General features: G+C 37.7%; 1 non-coding gene and 1 pseudogene across 1 annotated transcript; both read right to left on the minus strand.

The window, feature by feature from the left end:
* The window catches only part of LOC113882812, a 39,746-nt pseudogene extending 18,351 nt beyond the window's left edge, over window positions 1-21,395 (minus strand).
* A 1,617-nt stretch (window positions 21,396-23,012) lies between these two features.
* LOC113883060 lies at window positions 23,013-23,115 on the minus strand. Its single transcript, XR_003508546.1, has one exon. It is a non-coding gene; the product is annotated as a U6 spliceosomal RNA (small nuclear RNA).
* Between the last annotated feature and the right edge of the window lie 396 nt (window positions 23,116-23,511).

Consider the following 23,511-nt stretch of genomic DNA (forward strand, 5'->3'; position numbering starts at 1 on the left):
ACATTCAAGAACTGATTCATAGGACCAGGAAATGAAAAACATTTGGCTTAGGGGTAGGGTATTTTTTATTTTTATTTTTGGAGTTTACTTCCTAACTTACAAGAGATGAATTACCATTTTATTTCCTTTCTGTGAAAGACTTTAAGTCATCATTTTGTTGATGTGTATTGTCAGTATGCTGGAGCTCATGAGAGCTCACTCTTCCCAATTCGACCTTCAGTGATGTCATACTGGTGGCTTAAAATTGGCTACAGTGGGAGTCTTTACACTATGGAAATTGGCAAATACTACAAAACAGGAACTTCCTTTTCTCCATAGAGAGCTGGTTGTTTATTTTTCACCAGCACTCTATTTCATGTAGCAGCTAACCGTCCTTTAAAAGCATTTTAAGCTGTGTGCCAATATCCCTTCCTTTTAGGAAGCCTTCTTTCTCAATCCATATGATTCTGGTATGGCTGTCAATCCCAAAGCCCCCATCTCTTTAATCACACAGGTGAACTAAAGTTTATCTGTTTTATGAACATGTTTTTTTGGTATGTTTTTATTGGCTCTCAGTTCAGTTCAGTTCAGTCACTCAGTCGTGTCCGACTCTTTGTGACCCCATGAACTGCAGCACGCCAGGCCTCCCTGTCCATCACCAGCTCCTGGAGTCCACCCAAACCCATGTCCATCGAGTTGGTGATGCCATCCAACCATCTCATCCTCTGTCATCCCCTTCTCCTCCTGCCCTCAATCTTTCCCAGCATCAAGGTCTTTTCAAATGAGTCAGCTCTTTGGATCAGGTGGCCAAAGTATTGGAGTTTCAGCTTCAACATCAGTCCTTCCAATGAACACCCAGGAATGATCTCCCTTAGGATGGACTGGCTGGATCTCGTTGCAGTCCGAGGGACTCTCAAGAGTTTTCTCCAACACCACAGTTCAAAAGCATCAATTCTTCTGCACTCAGCTTTCTTTATAGTCCAACTCTCACATCCATACATGACCACAGGAAAAACCATAGCCTTGACTAGATGGACCTTTGTTGACAAAATAATGTCTCTGCTTTTGAATATGCTATCTGGGTTGGTCATAACTTTCCTTCCAAGGAGTAAGCATCTTTTAATTTCATGGCTGCAATCACCATCTGCAGTGATTTTGGAGCCCAGAAAAATAAAGTCAGCCACTGTTTCCACTGATTCCCCATCTATTTGCCATGAAGTGATGGGACCGGATGCCATGATCTTAGTTTTCTGAATGTTGAGCTTTAAGCCAACTTTTTCACTCTCCTCTTTCACTTTCATCAAAAGGCTTTTGAGTTCCTCTTCACTTTCTGTCATAAGGGTGGTGTCATCTGCATATCTGAGGTTGTTGATATTTCTCCCGGCGATCTTGATTCCAGCTTGTGCTTCTTCCAGTCCAGCGTTTCTCATAATGTACTCTGCATAGAAGTTAAATAAGCAGGGTGACAATATACAGCCTTGATGTACTCCTTTTCCTGTTTGGAACGAGTCTCTTGTTCCGTGTCCAGTTCTGTCTGTTGCTTCCTGACCTGCATACAGATTTCTCAAGAGGCAGATCAGGTGGTCTGGTATTCCCATCTCTTTCAGAATTTTCCACAGTTTATTGTGATCCACAGAGTCAAAGGCTTTGGCATAGTCAATAAAGCAGAAATAGATATTTTTCTGGATGTTACGCAAGTTACCTATTTTCCATGATCCAGTGGATGTTGGCAATTTGATCTCTGGTTCCTCTGCCTTTTCTAAAACCAGCTTGAACATCTGGAAGTTCATGGTTCACATACTGCTGAAGCCTGGCTTGGAGAATTTTGAGCATTACTTTACTAGCGTGTGAGATGAGTGCAATTGTGCGGTAGTTTGAGCATTCTTTAGCATTGCCTTTCTTTGGGATTGGAATGAAAACTGACCTTTTCCAGTCCCATGGCCACTGCTGAGTTTTCCAAATTTGCTGGCATATTGAGTGCAACAGTTTCACAGCATCATCTTTTAGGATTTGAAATAGCTCAACTGGAATTTCATCACCTCCACTAGCTTTGTTTGCAGTAATGCTTCCTAAGGCCCACTTGACTTCACATTCCAGGATGTCTGGCTTTAGGTGAGTGATCACACCAGTGTGATTATCTGGGTCATGAAGATCTTTTTTGTACAGTTCTTCTGTGTATTCTTGCCACCTCTTCTTAATATTTTCTGCTTCTGTTAGGTCCATACTATTTCTTTCCTTTATTGAGCCCATCTTTGCATGAAATATTCCCTTGGTATCTCTAATTTTCTTGAAGAGATCTCTAGTCTTTCCATTCTATTGTTTTCCTCTGTTTCTTTGCACTGATCACTGAGGAAGGCTTTCTTATCATTGGCTTTAGGAGATGTTATTTTACTACTTATTCTTATAATTTTTTGTAAATTTTGAGAGATTGAAAACTATGCTTTGTCCACTCACACCACTCCATAATCATCCTCAATTATATTTTAAACAGATAATTCATTCAATAAGAGTTTTATAGATATAGATTTGTGATGATTGTATCCTCAATTTGGGCACAGGTTGATAAATTATCAATTTATTCTGATTATAAATTAAAGTTCTCATACTGCCTCTCCTTGGAGATTCATGATTTTGTAATTTTTCCTTTCTTCAAAACTGTCATATTTTCTATAATATCCATAAACAAATTTGATAGTTTGAGGCACATCTTTATTTTTATACATCTGATACTATGAGGAATAATGACTAAGTATACTAATTCCACTTTTAAATATCTGTTATTTGATGCAAAGTGTTTTCCCCTCATACCAGATAAATTCTAAATATTTTTCCTCAAGTTATGTATCTTTGTTAAAGTTATATGGGTCATATCACATATTATCATGTCTTGATACTTAGAATAACAAAAAAAATTTAAGCAGAAAATATATATCCTATTTTGAAAACGTTTCAGCACAGTGAAAATGTAATAATTTCCCTTCTCATTTTGAGGGCAATTTAGGCTGCTGTGAGATCTCCTTAGACGTTGTTGAAGAAAAATTTTTGTTAGAAACAATGACAGACTCAGTAATTTTTTTTAATTACTTACTTTTCAATGATTTTTCTGTTCGTTTACATGCTCTTCTTGAGTTTTATTCTCAAATTAGTTTACATGGGACTATGTTTATCTTTAAAATGCATTTATCTCTTTTTAAAAAATCCGATTCCTTTCTTAAAAGACAAATTTAAACCTAAAGTCTTAAACTTATATAAAAACAAGATACCTCTGAAGTTTTTGGTTGGTTGAAATCCATGAAGTCTTGAAAGGTAAAGCCAGGATCTTTATTTTTATGCATTCATGTTCTAGTAATCTACATCAAGGCAACATAAGATGAAAATTTTATAGACCAAACTGCTTCCAGTTATATTAACAAAATTGTGTCTGATTATCAGTTGGACAGATTTGTCTATTTCAATAGAGTTCTGTTTATTGATTTTTTAATCAGCTATTAAAAATGCCTGATTAAATATTATGAATTTTCTCATTATCACTAGCTATAGGTCATTTATGATGTGATTTTCTTTGTGTTTATCCTGCTTTAAGTTTGTTGAGATTCCTGGGTCTGTAGGTTTATGTTTTCATTAGGTCTGAAAAAATTTTGTCAGATATGTCTTCAAATATTTTTCTGTCCTCCTTTTCCTGAAACTCCTCTTACACTTAACAATATTTCTTAATTTTGTCCAAGAGATTTCTGTGGTTGTTCCTTTTTTTTTCTGCCCTTTTTCTTTCTTTCAGTTTGGAAACATTCATTTGTCCTTTCTTCAAGCAGAGTCACTATATTTTCCTTTGTAGTTCTTATCTAATAATTTTATCATCTCAGTATTTCTGGGTCTGTTTCTCTTGGAAAACTGTTTTCATTTCTCCTCTGTGGGTTAATAATTTAGAAAGTGCTTTCAGGCAGAAAGCTGAGATGCTTGTTTGGCTTATCTATTTTTTTCCTCTGTAATCTAATTTCAAGGATTATAGTTCTTTACTGCCGATTTCCCAATTCTGAAAACAGTGGTTTCAATATTTTGTCCACTTTTCTAGCTATTTATGGTGGAGTGTTTAATTCAGGCCTCTGTTACTGGATAGTGCAACTACTGCCAATTATCTTTTACTTTTGGTATTTTCAAAATGTTTGCTTCTTTTTGGGGTTATGCAGAAAAGTAATGGAAGTAAAATATAAAGTTGAGTTGAGTTGAAGTTAAGCATTCACTTAAAACAGACAAGCAGTTACATATGATGGCCTAAAGATCTCCCTCTTTTGTTATCCATGTTTGAACTTTGCTAGAGTCCCATCATTTCCTTTGTACTTCTTTTTAGATTACCAGATTATCACACTTCTTTCTCACTTGTCCTTCTCTGTACTGATTTTCTTGCCTAATTTCAGTAAAATAAAATTTCACATTCACTTCCCAAAATACCTGGCATTGTCTGTAATTGTCTTAGTGCTTAATCCCTTCTCTTCACTGTGATCATTGCTGCAGTAGTTACTTAAGACTATTGGATTTAGGATACACATTTCAGTCTTGTTAATCTAAGATCACCACAGCACTATGACTGTTTGGGAAACTCACTTAATGTCTCTGAACTCATTTGTTGAGTCAAAGTGGGAAAATACCCTCTTCTTATCCCACAGATTTGACAATGCTCATGCACAAATATATTGTTCAAAGCATGTTGTTATCTTTGTACTTACACATATGACAAGGTCCCAGATAATTTTGTTTTTACCATCTGTTCTTTTTCATTGAAAATTATTTTCTGATGTATCATATATGACTTAGGAATTGTCTCTTGCCCCTTAAAATTGGTTAAAAAAATTTTTGGCTGGAAGACATTGAGAGAGATTTCAGTTCTCTGTGACTCACTTGGAACTAAGGTGTGCTTTACTTTCTCTCCAGCAGATTCTCACACATGTCCTAGGCTTGCTCAGATGGTGCACTTCCAGGAACCCAAAGGTTCTAAAATTCAGGGCCATTAATTTATATTGAGTCTGTATTATAAAGATTTTCTTTAAAATTTGTTGTTTGGTATTTAGAACTCGTTTTCTGAGAAACATGTTATTCTAATAGATTGCAGCTAGATAAGCCTGCAAAATTTTCTTCTACATAATGTAGCTACACTATTGGAGAAGGCAATGGCACCCCACTCCGGTACTCTTGCCTGGAAAATCCCATGGACGGAGGGGCCTGGTGGGCTGCAGTCCATGGGGTCGTAGGAGTTGGACACGACTGAGCAACTTCACTTTTCGCTTTCATGCATTGGAGAAGGAAATGGTAACCCACTCCAGTGTTCTTGCCTGGAGAATCTCAGGGACAGGGGAGCCTGGTGAGCTGCCGTCTATGGGGTCGCACAGAGTTGGACACAACTGAAGCGACTTAGCAGCAGCAGCAGCAGCAGCTACACTATAGAGATTAACTGGAAGAAATCAACTAATATTCATGTAAGCGATGTTTGAGCTATGAAGAATAGAGGCAGTTTTAGCTTAAACACTTGTGATGATTGTTAGGTGTGATTTACTAGGTTTGATTTATTTGTAGGTAACTCACTTTTAGTGGTTCATGTTAGCTGATGAGTACATTTCAGATCTTAGCTCCTGCACTCAGAGGAAATCAGTTTTTTGTTGAGTTCTGTATGTATGCCAAAAGTTGAGGATCTTTTATTGGATAGTTTGTGAGGCCAAGGACTTGCCACTGGTATGATTTCATAGTTTATTCATTTCATTTCCTAATATGTAGAATTGTGTGACTATAGGTATTTCATTTATGCTATGAACTGAATGAATGGTTGTGTTTACCCTATCTTCATTCATAAGTTAAATCCATAAATTCCCAGTGCAGTAGTATTTGGAGGTGGGGCCCTTGGGAAATGATTAGAGTTACATTAGGTCATGAAGGTGGGGCCCTCATGGTAGGATTCGTGCCCTTATAAAAAGAGGAAGTGACATGAATTCTATCTGTCATGTAAGGAAACAGCAAGAAGGCAGCCATCTGCAAACTAGGAAGAGGGGCCTCATCAGACACAAACTCTACTGGCACCTTGATCTTGGACTTTCCAGCCTCTAGAACCATTATGAATGTCTGTTGTTTAAGCCACACAGTCTATGGCATTCTGTTATATCACCTGAGCTAAAATAATATAAACGTCATATTGCACATATTTTGCAATGTAAATATGCCACCTGTTGGGGGTTTCCTGGATCGCTCAGTGGGCTAAGAATCCACCTGCAGTGCATGAAACAAGACTTGAGTTCAATCCCTAGATTGGGAAGACCCCCTGGTGAGGGAAATGGCAACTCACTCCAGTATTCTTGCCTGAAAAACCCCATGGATGGAGGAGCTTCAGTCCATGGGGTCACAAAGAGTCAAACATGACTGAGGATGAGCACAAGACAAGGCAAGGTGCCACCTGTGAAGTATGGCTGAGTAATTCAGTGCCGTTGTGTAATATGCCCACCTCCTTCTACCACACCCCTTGTTTCTTTATATAACTCCATTCTTTCCTCCTCATTCATATCAATGTAAACCAAGAAGAGTGAAGCAAGACTTATTTTGCTTTTTGCCGCTGTTCTTTTTGGACTGTTCTTTATAGCAGGATATTTGCTTTTGAAAACTGGCACTTCACATCACTGCATTTTGTTCTCAATAGCTACACTTTTGAAAAGGAAAAAAAAATACTTCCCGTGGCACACTGAGATTTTTCTTGGGTAGAGTAACATGGAGGGAGTCGGTTTTGATGACGATGGGGAACTTGGAAGGCTAACTGAAACACTGAGCTTAAGGCGTCACTCCATGGGACTTGATAGTGATGTAGGTTGTCACCAATAGTTTTAGCAGCATCAGTTAGGATGTTGCTGGCTATTGTGGAATCACATTGATGTGTGCAACAGGGCAAGAGTGTAGTAAAAAGAGCTTTAGTGTAACACTGGTGGAACGCCATAGCCTTTCTTTTGTAACATTTTGTATTCTTCCTCCTCCAATAATGATTCCTCCTTAATTCCCAGAAAGTATATAAGTCAATTTAAGTGGAATCAGTTCAGTTCAGTCACTCAGTCGTGTCCGACTCTTTGCAACCCCATGAATCAGCACGCCAGGCCTCTCTGTCCATCACCAACTCCCGGAGTTCACTCAGACTCACATCCATCGAGTCAGTGATGCCATCCAGCCATCTCATCCTCCGTCGTCCCCTTTTCCTCCTGCCCCCAATCCCTCCCAACATCAGAGGCTTTTCCAATGAGTCAACTCTTCGCATGAGGTGGCCAAAGTACTGGAGTTTCAGCTTTAGCATCATTCCTTCCAAAGAACACCCAGGGCTGATCTCCTTCAGAATGGACTGGCTGGATCTCCTTGCAGTCCAAGGGACTCTCAAGAGTCTTCTCCAACACCGCACTTCAAAAGCATCAATTCTTCGGTGCTCAGCCTTCTTCACAGTCCAACTCTCACATCCATACATGACCACAGGAAAAACTATAGCCTTGACTAGGAATAGGCACAGTCATTTTACTAACACCAAGCCATAAGTGAAGTAGAATTGTTTCAAGAGATATATTTTAAATCACTTCTTGAATGTCCCCTCCCATCTAATTTTTTGATGTTTTTGCTCTTCCTGGTATCCTTGCTTTGAGGAAGAGGACTAGTGAGCAAATGACCTTCATAGTGTGGGGCTTCTCCTTTGGCATGTGAGATCGTTCAAGATGGAAATAGCATGGAAACAAGTGGGAGAAGGAATTTAAGAATGAGGATTTCAGATTAAAACGTGGAGCTTCCTTGAGGTGTTCTTTCCCCTTCAGTGGCCCACAAGGATGACAATCAACATGATAGCTCCTGAGAACAAAGTGCATCCATAAGCCAGGATAGCCAGATGTGTGTAGCTCACTAACTTTATTTTCCTTTTGTTAATCTTTGATTATTATTAAAAATTTATTTGACTAATTCTGCTTTATTACATTCATGATTAGGAAATTGAAAAAAGAAGCCCTAACATTCTTATATAATCATCTGGGCAGAACTTTGGAAAAGAAAATAACATCTTTCCTGGTGAAGCACTACTGGCAAAGGGGATTGTTGGGAAATTTCCAGAGGAAGGTGAATCTGAGTACATGGAGATGATTCTTCCTCCCATAGACATTCCTCCTCCATTGCTACTTGGAGGGTTCATCTTAATTTTCTTAAAGGATATAATTTTTATTTATATGTATTCAATATGGAAAAAATAGCAACTTAAGAAATAAAGTGTATTCTTCACCCCTTCTAGTTTTTACAGTTTTATTTTTAAAAGCTTTTATTGGAATATAGTTGATTTACAATATTGCATTAATTTCTGCTGTATAGCAAAGTGAATCAGTTATAGATATTATATATACATATATATATATATATATATATACGTGTGTGTGTGTGTGTGTGTGTGTGTGTGTGTATCTCTATCTCCACTCTTTAAAAGATTCTCCCCCATATAGGCCATTACAGAGTATTGAGTAGAGTCCCCTGTGCTCTACAGTAGGTCCTTATTAGGGCACTAGTGTTTTTTAATACATTATAGAAGTTGGGGAGTTTTTCCCCTAGTCAATATCCTGACAAAACCCCTCAAGAATAGAACAAAAATGAAAGACTAGAATCCCAGAGCCAGTAAAGATTGCTGTTGAGTTAAGGACTATTGAGTGTAAGAATAACTCAATATCAAAATATGTAATACTATAAGTCACCAAATTAATAAATAAAAGGAGAAAACGTGATCATCTCTTTATTACTAAAGGAGCATTTGATATAATTCATCTTCCATTCTTGATAAGAAACTCTTGATAATACGATACAATACACTAACAAAATATTCTTAACATAATAAAAATATAATCTTGTTCCGTATTTAAAAAAGAGCAGCATCTAGAACATCTAGAAACCATTCCTTTACATTCAGGAACAAAAGAAAATTTTCATTATGATATCATTCTTGAATAAAATATAGCTAATGCAATAAAATTAGAGAAAATAAATGAATGTAAAAGTTATAACAGAGAAGACAAAGTATTGGCAAGTAATATGGTTATATGGGTTAAAAATCTAAGTTATCGAACCTGGACTGGTTCGATGCACGATACTGGATGCTTGGGGCTAGTGCACTGGGACGACCCAGAGGGATGGTATGGGGAGGGAGGAGGGAGGAGGGTTCAGGATGGGGAACACATGTATACCTGTGGCGGATTCATTTTGATATTTGGCAAAACTAATACAATTATGTAAAGTTTAAAAATAAAATAAAATTAGGAAAAAAACAAAAACAAACAAACAAACAAAAAAATCTAAGTGATTTACCTGAAAAATCTATTATAGCAATAAGAAATTTCAGTGAAGTGGTTAGTATATTAAGAAAAAACTGTCTTCCTGTCTACAAACTAAAACATAATAGAAAAGTATAATTGAAAGGAAGCACCTATTAACCACAGCCACAAAGAGATTGAATACCTAGCAATACATTTAAGAAATGTAAAGCATCTATGTGAATGAAAATTTAGAATACTATTGAGTTATCCAAGAACACTCAAATAGAAAAGTGTTTTTTCTTCTTAGATAAATATCATTATGATGCTTGTTATAATAAATATCATTATGATGTTTAGTCTCTCCAAATAAATCTGTGTTTAGAATTCTCCTTAATAACTACACTAGGATTTTTATATGAACCACAAAAACTGTTCTAACTTTCTTATGGTAAAATAAACAGTAAATTTTAGGGAATTTCTAAAGAAGCAAATAAAAATTGCTTTTTGAATGTACTCACAGGATAGTTAGTCCTACAGGATATTGAATGTATTATAGCTATATAATAATTTAAAGGCTGGTACTGGCACTTGTATAAATAATGTGTAATTCAATAAAACAGTAAGATGTCCAGATACAGGTGCAACATATTTGTGAATTTGGTGTGTGTTAAAGGTGGTATTGAAAAATCAGGGGGAAAAGATGAATTATTCAATATATGGTGCTGAGACGACTGCATGGCCATCTGGAAAAAAATAAAATTGGCTCCTATCCTAATTTCACATGGAGCAAAGATTTTAATGTAAAAATTTATCATAAAAGTATTATGCTGAAACATAGCTGAAATTAAATATTTTTGAAATAAGAAAGCATTTGTAAATGTCATATAAAACTAGAAGCCATTCAAAAACTTTTCCATAAATTTGACTGAAAATAACACTTCCATGGGAAAAATAACCATAAGTAAAATAAAAATTACAAGTTTAGAAAAATTTAATTACATATCATAGGCAAAAAGCTAATTTCCTTAATATGTAGAGACTTTTTATTCATTAATAAAGCAATAATAATCCAATAAAAATAAGAGCAAAAGTCATAAGAAGATACTTCACAGAAAGAAATTACAGATGACTCAAACTTATGAAAGCATACTTAAGTACTTTACAAGATAGAATAAAGATAAATTAAAACCACAGTGATTTAGGTGAAAATCCTATTAGATTAGCAAAGAAGAAAAAAATTCTATAATGCAAACTTGTATTCTATGTGATAAGAGTTAATAATAGAACAATAATAAGAATTACGATTTTTTTGAGTACTTATCTTGTGTCAGATACTGTACTGAGTTTTATATATGTTAATTAACCAGTTCCTCACAATGATCCTGTAGAGCAAGTACAATTCTCATTCCTGTTTGCAGATGGTGAAACAGATCTAGAAAGAACTAATTTGCTTAGTTGTGATGAAAATAAGCGGCAGAAGTAGAAACTGAAACCAGGAGATCTGGCTAAAAGATATGCAAGTATTAATAGCTATACTCAGCGATTGGTTGCTCCAAATGATCTGTGACAAAAATTACAAGTATAGTCATTTTAACCCTGAAATTCTGTCCTACATATTTATTCACACAGTTACCATATGATGAATCCACACAGATACCCACTGTAGCCTCATCTGTGAGAGTGTAGATTGGAAACAAAAGTTGGATAGGAGCTGGTTATTTAGGGCTTCCCTGGTTGCTCAGACAGTAAAGAATCTGCCTGTAATGCTGGAGACCCAGGTTCAATCCCTGAGTCAGGAATAACCTCTGGAGGAGGAAATGGCAACCCCCTCCAGTATTTTTGCCTGGAAAATCCCATGGACAGAGGAGCCTGGCAGGCTACAGTCCATGGGGTCACAAAGAGTCGGACACTACTGAGTGACTAACACACTTAACTGATATATACTGTGGTAGAGCCATACGATGGAATCCTAGCCAGCTGAAAGCAAAATGAGAGATCATTTCAATTAATCTATACAAATGCTATTATTCGTTTAAAGAAAAGTATATATCTATAATTTGTGATGTTATATTAGAATATCTCCAGATGGATGCTCATGAAATAGGTAATACCAGCAGCGTTGGGGAGGGAACTTGGGGATCGGCAATGGAGGAAGACTGACTTTTCATTGTATAGCCTTTGGTATTGTTTACACTTTGCACTATGTTGAATGTATTATCCATCCAAAGCTGAAATATATACATTGAATAAATGTTTTACATGGTTTTTAGAAATGGCTGCTGCAATATTCTACAATGTTGTCTGTAGAGAGGGGCAGGAAACACACCCTCTTGTGAATGGATGCTTCTAATAACAGCAGGTGTAATGGGAATGAGTTGTGTTTGGGGATGGTGTTGAGGAGCATCAAAGGTTGGTATCCACTGGGCTTCTTCTCTGCCTGAAGAAACATTTCCCACATCCTTATAAGGGATGTTGAGATACTGCTGAGGATCACCCCCCTGTTCTTCCCTGTCCCCCTGCCCACATACACGGCAGATGCTGGAGGTGCCTACATGTCTGGACTATTGCATTTGAGCTTTCTGGAGACATGTTCAAGTGCTGTCTCTGCCCGATTCTGCACTTGGTCATTCACTGGTTTAATAGCCCAGAATCTTTCCTTTCTTTTTCATACCATAGTCACCAAGTTCTTAGAGATAACCTAAATCTGAGTGTTTATTCTAGAAGGATGGACGTTCGAGATTTGCTTTCTCAAAGCTTCTTTCTCACCCAGTGATTGTGGCTTCCTCCCTAGAAACCCACCTACTCTCAGACTCTGGTCTCCGCTTTCCTGTATGGCTTTGCTGCGTTAGCTGGAATGGAGGTGCTCCCCATTATGCTAGGCAGAAACTTTATGGTCTAGAGATATGGTGAGTTGGATGAGAATTAAGATATAGCTACTGATGATGCCAAGATATGTTTATTTTTTTCATTCAGTGTAAATTTGGTTCCAGGTGCTTTTCTGGTTCATGCTCATGTTTGTTACTGATAAATAATGAAGAGCAGAGGTGTCCTGGAGAAACAGTTTCTCTCTGTCATTTTGCCACCAATATCTCCACTGGGCTTATTTTCCTGTGTTCCTTACTGGGAGCACAGTCTTTTAGCCACTACACCACCAGGGAAGTGTCTATTTTCTCATGTTCTTGAACAAAAGATTCTGAGCTGTGAAAACATGGGATTGGACATTGGCATTGGTTAAATAATTTGCCAAGGTGTTCCTTTCCAGGTAAATGAGGAGACATTCTGAGTAGCATGTTTCTTCTTGATATTTAGGGCAATAAAACTCACTTATTGCCCTTAAAAATTCACAGATGACTCATGAATCAATTAAAATTTTAAAGTAGCTCATTATCTTAAAAGTTAACTTTAGATGGTTGATCATGATTAATAGATTACAGAATTTTAAAAATTAATGAAAAATGACTGCATCTTGTTATTGTAACACTGGGCTATGAATACTCCAGTGTAATTAATGATAAAAGTGATGGCTACAACTTGAAAGCACGTGGGCAAATCATTATAAGCATTGGCTCTGACAAATATTTATATCACCATTGAGGCCCATTATGTACAAGACACAGTAGAAACTGCTAAGTCTTCTTTGCTACACAGTCATAATCATTGCTGTCGTATTTTATGACAGTCTAAAGTTAATTTCAGATGAATTAAAGGGTGATATTTTAAAAAGTCAATGAAGAAGAAAATGTTTTTGAAAACAATATCTCCAAATGGGAAGCAAATTAAATTATGAAAATAAATACTCAGTAGTTTTAATCAAATTAAAAAACAAAGACTAAGCTCAAGAAAACAGTTGAAACAACTAGAAGATATTTCACCAGAAGTTTATATATAATAATAATTTTACTGCTATTATTAATAATGCTATAATATATACTCTTTTTTTCATATACAAAGTTGTTTAATATCATTTTACAAAACCACCACAATATTGTAATTAGCCTCCAATTAAAATGAAAAAAATCAAACTTATACAATATATACTCTAAGAAAAAATTCCTGTCTAGTAGCAATTCCGTTTTTAGAATCTAAGAAAGAAAAATCAGAGTAATCTTTAAAAATTGAATTATCTTCATGCATTTTTGAAACATGAAACTCTTAAGTGAATTCAGGTTAAAGACCAAACTCCTTATTTTGGCTTATAAAGCCCTACAGATTCATATCCGTCTTCTTCCCTCTTAAAAAAAAAAAAAAAACCTATTTAGTCTTATCTCTGGTCACTGCTACCTAGTACCTCTTCTCCAATAGTGTTAAGAAATTCAAATGTCTGTGTTCTTTCTCATCTCCTTCCTGTGTCTGAGAGGATGGGAGAGGTTGTGTTTGGTACTTGTAATGCTCATTTGGATTCAGATAACTCAGATTCCTTGGCCTGTTGTCGCAAGTCCCTGAATTCTTCAATACACTGCTTCCTTATTTCTGCCCATATGTCCTTTAATATTCCCTTCCTTAAAGTTTCTTCAAATCCCAGGTTAGGTTGCCATGCTTCTTGCTAGGACCCTAAATGATACAGCACTCAAAATTCAGAATTAAGTATTGATATTTTTCACAATTTCCCTGGTGGCTCAGATGGTAAAGAATCCTCCTGCAATGCAGGAGTTGCAAGTTTGATCCCAGGGTTGGGAAGATCCCCTGGAGAAGGGCGTGGCAACCCCCTCCAGTATTCTGGCCTAGGAAATCCCATAGACAGAGGCTACAGTCCATGGGGTTGCAAAGAGTGGACATGGCTGAGCGACTTTCACTTTCAAATTAAAACTCAACTTTATTGAGGTATGATTTATACATAATAAAATGCACCTACTCTGATCATCTAGTTTGATGAATTTTGGTAAAGGTGTATATCTGTGTAACTACCACATAGTTGAGAAAAAGTGCACATCCATTACCTCCAAAAGTTTCCTCTGCACTTTCTTGGTCAAATTCCCCACTCCAGTTTTCTAGTCTGTTTATTTGTATTCTAGAATTTTAGCTAGATTAAATCATACATTATGACTTGCTTGTATCTGACTTCCTTTGTTCAGCATGTTTTTGAGATTCATCCATATTGTTGCATTTATCAGTTAATCACATTTTTAAATTTTTAAGTAGTGTTCAGTTGTATGGATATTTTAAAATTTATTTATCCATCCCTCTGTTCACAGGTATTTGTTTTCAGGTTTTGACTATTATAAGTAAGGCTATATGTGTGTGGACATTCATTTACAAATATTTGTGTAGACATGTGTTTGTTTGTTTGTTTTGAGGGAGCCACATTTTCCCTGGTGGCTCAGATGGTAAAGGAGAACTTCTGGGATGTATGATAAGTCGTCAACTTTAAAAGGAGCTGTCATGCATTTATACAAAGTGGTGTACCCATTCACATTCTCATCAGCCATGTATTAGAGTTCCAGTTGCTCTATATGCTCATGTAGTACTTGTTATTTTCAACATTTCTAATTTTAGGTATTTCTCATGGTTGGAGCTGTTTTGTTGTGGCTTTAATTTCCATTTCCCTGATGATTAATGATGCTGAGCATTTTATCATACAGTTTTTCATCATCCATTTGCCCATTAAAATAGGGTTATTTGTCATAATTTTGAAGGCATACATTCTGGATCCAAGTCTTTTGTTAGATACATGCATTGTAAATATTATTTTCCCTGATTTTGCTTTATCTTAGTAATGTTTTACAAACAGCAGATAGTTTAAACTTGGAAGTCCAATTTAACTATGGCCTTTAAGTTTTGTGTCCTGTATTTGAAATTTTTGCCTATCTCAGCATCATGAAGATTTTATCCTATGTTTTCTTCTGGAAAGTTCTTTTACTTTTTAGGGGAAAAAAGAAACCTCTGTAGGTAAACTTAAAATTGTCCCATTACCCCTTCCTTCCTTCCCCTTTCATTTTAGTGCAAATCACAATCTTGAACTTCACTTGTACATCTTTATCTGTGTTGTGTAATTCTGCCATGTAAGTTCTTATGCATCATAATATTTAGCATTATTTCATGATTTTATAAAACTTACATAAAGATTTCATCTGTATGTGCATATAGATGAAGAAAGCTCTCACTTAGTTTTTTCTGTATGTAGTGGCTTAAATTCATAACCAGTTTTTTGCTATCTGCTCAGTTAACCTTTCAAACCAGAAATTTGATTTTTACTTATTCTTAATCCAAGACAGAGAAAGATTCCATCCATCTATATAATCTATCTATCTATCCATCCATCTACAGAGAGACACACAGGGAGAGAGAGACACATACACAGAGAATATTTCATTTTATTTAAGAAGAATGAATGAAACCAAGTTTTAAGCTATTGTTTAATTGTTCTCTGCTATGGACATGTGCATGGACATGGACTGGAAATTTTTTTTTAAGGCTTTATTCCAGAGTCACAGAGGTAGGTTATAGATACTGATGGCCAAAGGGAACCTTTACAGGAACTTGTTGAGATAACAAATATTTACTTACGCTTTTACCTATTTTTACTTCATATCTGTCCACCTGGGCAATGCGTAAGAAACAGCTTATTCTTTTCCCCAATTAGGGCCATGAATATGGTAGCTGAATCATAGAGAAAATAACAAAAAGGCTATATGTGTGGAGAGAGGAATGAGGAGCAACAGGAAACTAGGCAACTTCTAAAATTCTCTGCTATAGAAATTTTATATTTTATCTGTTGATGAAAAATTTTAAAATAAGAACTGAAGTATTGTTTAACCACAAACTATAGCTTTTACAAACACAATGCTTATATCATATTGCTAGACTATGAAATGGATGCAGTGGTGGCAGATAGCTAGCTTCAAACTTGTAAACTTCTTTTTCCTCCTGAACACACATCTCAGCTACCTTCCCAATCTGAGTGCACATAGGTAGGACCATGTAACTAATTCTTTCAAACAGAATGTGTGTGGAAATGGTGTTTGTTACTCGCAGGATTGTCTCTTCATCATATGTGATCCTTCACCTTCTCTCTCTCTGCCTCATTAGCTGACTGGAAGCAGAAGACTCAGCAGAGACTCTGAGGCCCCAGGGGAAATGCAGAGCCCCTAAATGAAAGGAACTGTTTGAAGTCTACAGAGTTACATACATTGCAAAATCTTTGCAAATTTTTAATGCAGTTCACATATAAACACAAAAAGTCAGGGATATAATATCAGTCAAGGAGTGTGAACTTCACTCCTCCACCCAAATTTCTGTCCACTTTTATCTCTTTCTGACCCTTGATGATGAATGATTATCTTGACTTTTAGATCCCTCTTGAGAAAGGCAAGCTCTTCTCTACTTCCTCATCTGGGGAAGGGTGCGTTTAAAGTGTCTTTGTGCGTATGCTTGGAAACGGAAGCAAAAGACATGATGTTGTGAGGAAACTGAAGTGAATAGAAGACAGGTGAAAACCCTTGCTCACAAAAGGCAGAGAGCTAGGACAGCTGTTGTCAACTGCAGAAACTGTGGGACTTCCTTCTGAATTCTAGCAATGAGTAATTTGGTGACAATTGATTTTCCACTCTTCAGAATCTCTGCTCTAGATTGATATCAGGGAGGCAGAATCCAGTTAACTTACCATAAACCATGGGCCCACCCTAGTGCCTAGCAAGGATGATGTGCTATGGTTGGCATCCCTACCAAGAACATATGAAAAAGAGCAAGAGAAATTTTTGAAGTCAGTAGACATTTAACTGGTGTAAGAGGGAAAAGAGGTACATGGCAGACTTACAACAGAACACATCCGCTACAAAGGTGGAACTTTTAAGTCATTGATATCTTGATGTAAATAAATTTATTAGATTTCATCTTATATGTATGTACATGGCAAAGCAAAGAGGAAAGTTACTGAGTGTTATAATCTGACCACACACTAGGTAGTCTTATGAAAAGTATCCCATTTTATGGAAAATGATGGCCGGGGAGTCAGGAGTAGAAGAGGTGACAGAGAAAAGTGCTGTAAAGAAGGAAAGACAAGAAAGGACCAAAGGCTACCTGAAACAAACTTTTCTATACCAACTTTGCCTAGTTATAGAAATCATTTGACTATTGGCCTGTGAGTTTGCTATTCAGTTGTTTCTCATCCCTACAAGACTTGATTGTCTTTAGATGTTTTGTCTTACCAATCAGAGATTTAAAGAATGACCAACTGGGGATAGAGTTCTCTTGGAATTCCATATGATTTATTTTGTGGTAGAAATAAATGAGAAGTACTAGTTGTATGTCAAGGAAGGAGGGGAAAACCATAAATCAAAAATTACACACTATTAAATTACCTTTCAGACTTTAACAAGCGGAATTTCAGGAGGGAAGAAAGTCGAGAAGCACAGATGAAGCACAAGTGCTTAGAAATTCATTTTTTTAAGGGAATGGAGACTAAGATCTGTTTTGGTATGTTGGCATGACCCAACCTGGGAGGTCAGAAAACCATCACAGGCTTTTGCTTGTAGAGCAGGTGCACCTTGCTGTAAATAATCTGCAGCTCTGACCCTGAAAGCTGATGTTAGATGTGTTCGGCCAGGTGACTCCTGATTATAGTTCCTCTTGTGTTCATTTCCTTCCCCCATACTCCTGAACAGGCATCCGGCTCATCTACTTGAAGATTCTGACTTTTGATAGCATTCCTAGAGTTGAATGATTTTGGCATTTTGGTATTTAAAGCGAGAATGGATGATGTTTCATATGCTTGTGCTCTTCTAAAATCTTGTGTCCCTTGATAGCCCCTCTATATAAAGCTACATTTTGAGTAAAGAAATGTAGCTTTGTTTCTGTTATTAACAATACTTGAGAAAGATTCCATGTTTAATTCCCTTAGGCTATGGGACATTTATTAACCAGGTCCTTTTTATAGGATTTTAAAAAAGTTCCAAAATAGAGTGAAATCTCATCAATTCAGGTGTTTACAAATTAAGAATTTGTGATCATTTGGGAGGGATTATTTACTTTTGTATCATGAAAAAGAACAATGTGAGTAATATTCTGGGAGCATGTTTAATCTGGATAAAGAAACTAAACCTTTCAGTCATATTCAAAGCACTTATCTAGTGGTTAAGGATAAATGACTCTTATCTGTTCAGTGTGTTTCGTGGAATTTCAAGCATCTTCCCAACATAGTCATCGCAGAGGTAGTGTTGGTCCTCATTTCCCTTGTCAGTCAGTTCAGTCGCTCAGCTCAGCTCAGTTGCTCGGTTGTGTCCGACTCTGCAACCCCATGAATCACAGCACGCCAGGCCTCCCTGTCTAGTCATGTCCAACTCTTTGTGACCCCATGGACTGCAGCATGCCAGGCTTCCCTGTCCATCACCAACTCCTGGAGCCTGCTCAAATTCATGTCCATTGAGTTGGTGATGCCATCCAACCATCTCATCCTCTGTTGTCCCCTTCTCCTCTTGCCTTCAATCTTTCCCAGCATCAAGGTCTTTTCCAGTGAGTAGTTCTTCTCATCAGCTGGCCAAAGTATTGTAGCTTCAGCTTCAGCATCAGTCCCTCCAGTTAATATTCAGGATTGATTTTCTTTAAGATTGACTGGTTTGATCTCCATGCAGTCCAATGGACTCTCAAGAGTCTTCTCCAACACTACAGTTCACAAGCATAAATTTCCTTGTATCAGAGGGCAAACTATTTCTGAGAATAATTTTCAAGAAGCATGAGGCTTAAGTGCTTCAAAATCTTGCAATAAGAATGAAATGGTAGCTGATGATGTTCCATTTGGAACATCCCCAGAGCTGTATTGAAGCCATGTGTATACCTTCATTAGTGCTGTAAACAAATTACACCTACAGGATAAGAGTCATCTTTAGCTACATGACAGGGTTGACATGCTGAGTTAACAAAATAGTAGCTGCTTTCTTAGGTACAGAGGGACAGTGATAAGACTGAGTCTATGTCGGGGATGTAAAGGAACAATAATTCCCCGATTGCTGTAGGTACAACTGATCAGAGGATGTAGTTTTCCCTCAGGAGAGAGAATAACTAAGAAATTTCATAGGTGATAGAGACTAAATTTGTAGAATTTGTGTTCTTTAGTTACAACTATATATTTAAGTGTGGTATCAGACCTAAAATTAGTATTATGTGTTGCCTTGACATCTGGGGGAAGTTGGAAGAGACTTGTGTTGTCCAATCCAAGTTCCCCTTTCTACTTTGCTTCTGCAGATAAAATCTTCCAGCCAAACAACCCTCCATATCAAAGAAACCAAGTGCAGTTCCTGCTTATCTCTGAGTAGTGGGTTTCATTTCCCTTGCAGCCCACAAATTATGCAAACAAATCAATTACATCATTTTGTGGAAAACTTGGTGTTTCCTTCCTTCTCCATATTAGAAAATCTGCCTTCCACAGCCCGGGTTGTTCATTCTATCTTGTTCTTAAGTAAAACTGCCCTATGGCCCTGCATAGTGTCCTCCTCCTCTGTCAGTTATTACGTGACAAATAACTGTTGCTGATATCATCTGTCTAGAGTTGGATGTCTTATGGCCATCTGTGTAACCCTAGGGTAAGTAACTTGCCTCACCAATGATGCAAGGAGGAGGTGTTTTAAACAGAAAATACCAACATAGTATCTGTAATCTCAAGATTATTTAAAATGATGTCACTTATTTTCAGAGAAGAGAGGAGAGTGTGTCAAATATATAGTGAAAAGGAGGTATACTTGGAAATGTTCAGCAGTAAAATTCATGAATTGCTTCAATCGATAGAGTTGTTGTTATGACATAGCTTGTATTCTAATTATGTTTCAGCTCAGTGAGATTAAGTTTGAATCCAGAAGCCAATCTTTAAGTTAGTATTTCTGTCGCTGTACGCTATCTCTATTTTCCTATATATCAACTTTAATGAGAATTTTTTATCATTAATGGATGTTGAAATTTGTCAAATGCCTTTTTTCGTGTCTATTGAGATGATTGTATTTTTTTCCTTCTTTTATCACATTGTTTGGTTTGCAGATTTTGCACCATCCTTGCAACTCTTGAATAAACCCCACTTGATCACAGTGTATGATCCCTTCTATGTGGTGTTGAATTTGGCTTGCCAATATTGTGCTGAGAATGTTTGCATTTATATTCATCAGAGATATTAACTTGCTTCTTTCCCTCAGTTCAGTTAGCTTTCTTATTGCTATTGCTTTGAACTCGATCTGGTAAATTATTTATTTTGGTTTCATTAAGGCTTTTCTCAAGATATTTTTTTCTTGTCCTTTGTTTGAAGCATAGTCTTTTGTCTCCTCATTTTGTTTAACTTTCTGTCTCTTTCTATGAAGTTAGGTGAAACAGTAGCCTGTCCTGGATTGAAGGTGTGTCCTTGTCAACTTTGCCTGTGTCCTGTGCCTTTGGAGGTGCATCAAAGGTAAGCATGAGCCATGTCCTCCCCTGGTGTGTGCCGGTCATCATTGCATTGGTGGAAAGTGGAGCTGGAGTTGGTGGGGCTAGAGCCAGAGTCTGGTGTAAATAGGGGCTTCTCCTATGCTCAATGGTTGTCACTGCCTATGGGGGGCAGGGTTGGGGCTGGAGGGCCTGAGGAGGAGACCTCAGCTAGTTGGTTGTGTGATGGCATTCTCAGCCTTTGGGGTGTGAAAGTGAAAATCACTCAGTCGTGTCCATGGAATTCTCCAGGCCAGAATACTGGAGTGGGTAGCCTTTCCCTTCTTCAGGGGATCGTCCCAACCCAGGGATCAAACCCAGGCCTCCTACATTGCAGGCAGATTCTTTACCAGCTGAGCCAGCAGGGAAGCCATGGTTTGGGGGTGTGACTGGGCTTAAGGGTCTGGGGTGGCACTTCCGTGCTGGTTTTACTTTTCCCCTGATGTGTGCATTAGTTAGAGGTGCCTCAGGGATGGCGGGGTTGGTGTCACGCTTAGCCGCCTCTGCCTTAGTGAGGAGCAGAGCTAGAGCAAGAGGGGCTGGAGTGGGAATCTGGGACAGGCTGGGGGTTGCCCTAGGGTGTTCCTGGCAAGTCAACAAGAACCCCAGGTGGTCTTCAGTCTGCTGTCTCTGTGACTGGGTGTAAACACGAATGTGTGTGTGCTGTTGAAGAGCAGAGTCTCGGTTTCTTACAGTCCTCTGGTAAGTCCCGCTGGTTTTCAAACCTGCTAAAGGGGCTTGTCTTTCCACTGACATAATGTCTAACATGTGGCTTGAACCCCTCGCTCTGCACGGGGAGAACCCTGAGCCTGTGCTATCCCCTCCTCTTCCGTGTCGCGGTGTGGGTGTGGGGTGTGGGTCCTGGCCACATCACTTCTCCTCCCTTCCTACCAAACTCAGAGTGTGCATCTTCCTTTATAGCCTTGGTTGTCCTGCTAGTCCCCAGGTTGAGTTTAACGAGAGACATTCTATGTGTAGTCTTTTTTAAAATTATTTTTTAATTGAAGGATAATTGCTTTACAGAATTTTGTTGTTTTCTGTCAAACCTCAACATGAGTCAGCCATGGGTATACATAGATCCCCTCCTTTTTGAACCTCCCTCCCATCTCCCACCCCATCCCACCCCTCCAGGTTGATATAGAGCCCCTGTTTAAGTTTCCTGAGCCATACAGCAAATTCCCAATGGCTATCTATTTTACATATGGTAATGTAGGTTTCCATGTTACTCTCTCCATATATCTCACCCTCTCCTCCTCTCTCCCCATGTCCATAAATCTATTCTCTATGTCTGTTTCTCCCTTGCTGTCCTGCAAATAAATTCTACAGTACCATTTTTCTAGATTCCATATATATGTATTCAAATACAATATTTATCTTTCTCTTTCTGACTTACTTCACTCTGTATAATAGGCTCAAGTAGGTTCATCCACCTCATTAGAACTGACTCAAATGCATTCCTTTTTATGGCTGAGGAATATTCCGTTATGTATATGGACCACAACTTCTTTATTCATTCATCTGTCGATGGACATCCAGGTTGCTTCCATGTTCTAGCTATTGTAAATAGTGCTGCAATGAACAATGGGATACATGTGTCTTTTTCAATTTTGGTTTTCTCAGGGTATGTGCCTAGGAATGGGATTGCTGGGTCATATGGTGGTTTTATTCCTAGTTTTTTAAGGAATCTCCATACCATCTTCCATAGTGGCTATATCAATTTACATTCCCACCAACAGTGCCGGAGCATTCCCTTTTCTCCACACCCTCTCCAGCATTTATTGTTTGTAGGCTTTTTGATGATGGCCATTCTGACAGGTGTGAGGTGATATCTCATTGCAGTTTTGATTTGCATTTCTCTAATAATGAGTGATGTTGAGCATCTTTTCATGTGTTTGTTAGCCATCTGTATGTCTTCTTTGGAGAAATGTCTGTTTAGGTCTTTTTCCCACTTTTTGATTGGTTGTTTTTCTGGTACTGGGTTGTATGAACTACTTGTATATTTTGGAAATTAATCCTTTGTCAGTTGTTTCATTTGCTATTATCTTCTCCTATTCTGAAGGTTGTCTTTTCACCTTGCTTATAGTTTCCTTTGCCGTGCAAAAGCTTTTAAGTTTAATCAGGTCCCACTTGTTTACTTTTGTTTTTATTTCTATTACTCTAGGAGGTGTGTCATAGAGGATCTTGCTTTGATTTATGTCATCAAGTGTTCTGCCTTTGTTTTCCTCAAAGAGTTTTCTAGTTTCTGATCTTACATTTAGGTCTTTAATCCATTTTGAATTTATCTTTGTGTGTGGTGTTAGGAAGTGTTCTAGTTTCATTCTCTTACATGTAGCTGTCCAGTTTCCCCAGCATCATTTATTGAAGAGGCTGTCTAAAAATATGGAATGCTTCAGGAATTTGCATGTCATCCTTGCACAGGGGCCATGCTAATCTTCTCTGTATCATTCCAATTTTACTATATGTGCTGCCAAAGCAAGCATTGGTTGTAGTTTTGCTGTGGTCGTGAACAGATAGGAGCCTAGCGTCGTTCTGATCCACCTCCCGCTTGTAAAGTTTCTGATGTCCGTTTCCGTGGGCTCACAGAGCATGCTGTCATGTCTTTTGTTGTTGTTCAGTTTCTCAGCTGTTTCTCCAACTCTCTGCGACCCCATGGACTGCACACTACCAGCTTCCCTGTCCTTCACTATCTCCCGGAGTTTGCTCAAACTCATGTCCATTGAATTGGTAATGCCATCCAACCATCTCATCCTCTGTTGTCTTCTTCTGCTCCTGCCTTCAGTCTTTCCCAGCATCAGGGTCTTTTGCAATGAATTGGCTATTTGCATCAGGTGGCCAAAGTATTGGAGCTTCAGCTTCAGCATCAGTCCTTCCA

Source organism: Bos indicus x Bos taurus, chromosome 24 (genome assembly GCF_003369695.1).
Source record: "Bos indicus x Bos taurus breed Angus x Brahman F1 hybrid chromosome 24, Bos_hybrid_MaternalHap_v2.0, whole genome shotgun sequence".
Taxonomy (NCBI): Eukaryota; Metazoa; Chordata; class Mammalia; order Artiodactyla; family Bovidae; genus Bos; species Bos indicus x Bos taurus.